This window comes from Nomascus leucogenys, chromosome 10 (genome assembly GCF_006542625.1).
Source record: "Nomascus leucogenys isolate Asia chromosome 10, Asia_NLE_v1, whole genome shotgun sequence".
Taxonomy (NCBI): domain Eukaryota; kingdom Metazoa; phylum Chordata; class Mammalia; order Primates; family Hylobatidae; genus Nomascus; species Nomascus leucogenys.
In genome coordinates this window covers 4745588-4747880 of record NC_044390.1, presented here as the reverse complement: position 1 = coordinate 4747880, position 2293 = coordinate 4745588, and the positions used below count along the sequence as shown (strand labels likewise).

Sequence of the window (2293 nt, the reverse complement as noted above, 5' to 3'; positions counted from 1 at the left end):
TTATTATTATTATTATTATTTTTGACACAGAGTCTTACTCTGTTGCCCAGGCTGGAGTGCAGTGGCACAATCTCAGCTCCCTGCAGCCTCTGCCTCCCAGGTTCCAGCGATTCTCCTGCCTCAGCCTCCTGAGTAGCTGGGATTACAGACACCCGCCACCATGCCCGGCTAATTTTTGTATTTTTAGTAGAGACGGGGGTTTCACCATGTTGGCCAGGTTGGTCTTGAACTCCTAACCTCAGGTGATCCTCGTACCTCGGCCTCCCAAAGTGCTGGGATTACAGGCGAGAGCCAATGTGTGCACGGCCCAGGTATTAAGGAATTCAATCTCTATTTCTCACCAATGAATTAGGCTCTGGAAGTTAGTAGATTTTAACAAATATTTGTTAAACTAAGTTCTTCTCAAAGGTCTTTAGGAATGCTCAGTAAAAGGGGACTCTGTAAACTAAAAACCAGTTCTGTTCCAGTAAATCCTCAACAGATGGAGAAAATGAGACTATGCCCCACCCCTTCCCCTTAGGGCTTCCACATTGATTAGAGGAGGAATTCTCCTTTTAATGACTGACTGAGCTATCACTGCTCTCTGTCAGTAAAAACAGCAGCAAAAAAAATTTCTTGGCTGGGCGCAGTGGCTCACGCCTGTAATCCCAGCACTTTGGGAGGCCGAGGTGGGCGGATCACCTAAGGTCAGGAGTTTGAGACCAGCCTGGCCAACACGGCATAAACCCCATCTCTACTAAAGATACAAAAATTAGCCAGGCGTGGTGGCAGGTGTCTATTTGTTGTACCTGAGCGAGTTAGAAAAACGCCACATTTTGAGACGAATTAAGAGTCCTTTATTAGCCAGCGACCGAGAGACGGCTAACGCTTAAAATTCTCTCAGCCCCGAGGAAGGGGCTTAACTTTTATAACTTGGTTTAGGAAGGGGGTGCGTCTAGTTAAAACAATTTTACAGAAGTTAAATAGTCAAAAAAGTTAAAAGGATAAATGGTTACAGGAAAGTAAACAGTTCCAGGTGCAGGGGCTTTAAGACTATTACAAGGTGATAGACGCAGGGCTTTGGGCGTTATCAATCCGAGGAATTCTTGGGGACTGCGGACTTAGCTTGCCACAGTATCTTATCAGTTAATTGCATTCTTGCATGTGCTGGGAGTCAGCTTGCACCAGTTAAGTCCTTGAGGAAGGGGCTGCCAGTGAAAGAGCCAAGATGGAGTCTGTCTGGCTCTGTTAGCCAAGGGAGAGTCAATTCAGGTGGAAACAAGGCTGGGTGATTAAAGGAAAGGGAGAGTCTAAAAACAGGGTTAGTAAAAACCAGGTTGGGCATTACACTATAATCCCGGCTACTTGGGAGGCTGAGGCGGGAGAATCGCTTGAACCTGGAAGGTGGTGGTTGCAGTGAGCTGAGATCATGCCACTGCACTCCAGCCTGGGCGACAGAGCGAGACAATGTCTCAAAAAAAAAAAAATTTCTTGTCCAGGCACTGTGGCTCATGCCTATAATCCTAGCACTTTGGGAGGCCCAGGCCGGCAGATCACTTGAGGTCAGGAGTTCGAAACCACTCTGGCCAACATGGTGAAACCCTGTCTCTACTAAAAATACGAAAAAGTTAGCTAGGCATGGTGGCAGACGCCTGTAATCCCAGGTCCTCGGGAGGCTGAGGCAGGAGAATCACTTGGGCCCGGCAGGTGGAGGATGCAGTGAGCAGAGATCGCGCCACTCACTGCCCTCCAGCCTGGGCAACAGAGTGAGACTCTAATAACAAAAAAGAAAAAGAAAATTCTGACATCAAGCTCATTGAAATGTATTCTTCCCTTTCCTCAGCTGCTGCCAAGGTGCTCGGTCCTTCCGAGGAAGCTAAGGCCGCGTTGGGGTGAGGCCCTCACTTCATCCCGCGACTAGCACCGCGTCCGGCAGTGCCAGCCCCACACTCGCCCGCGCCATGGCCTCCGTCTCCGAGCTCGCCTGCATCTACTAGGCCCTCATTCTGCACGACGATGAGGTGACCGTCACGGAGGATAAGATCAATGCCCTCATTAAAGCAGCTGGTGCAAATGTTGAACCTTTTTGACCTGGCTCGTTTGCAAAGGCCTGGCCAGCGTCAACATTGGGAACCTCATCTGCAGCGTAGAGGCTGGTGGAGCTGCTCCAGCTGAGGAGGAGAAAGTGGAAGCAAAGAAAGAAGAATCCGAGGAGGCTGATGATGACATGCACGTCGGTCTTTTTGACTAAACCTCTTTTTATAACGTGTTCAATAAAAAGCTGAACTTTAAAAAAAAAGAAAGAAACGTATTT

At 48.5% G+C, this 2293-nt stretch overlaps 1 pseudogene; it reads left to right on the top strand.

Annotated features, from left to right (window-relative positions):
* The first annotated feature begins 1833 nt into the window (after positions 1–1833).
* On the top strand, positions 1834–2230 carry LOC115837050 (annotated as a pseudogene).
* Positions 2231–2293: the final 63 nt, after the last annotated feature.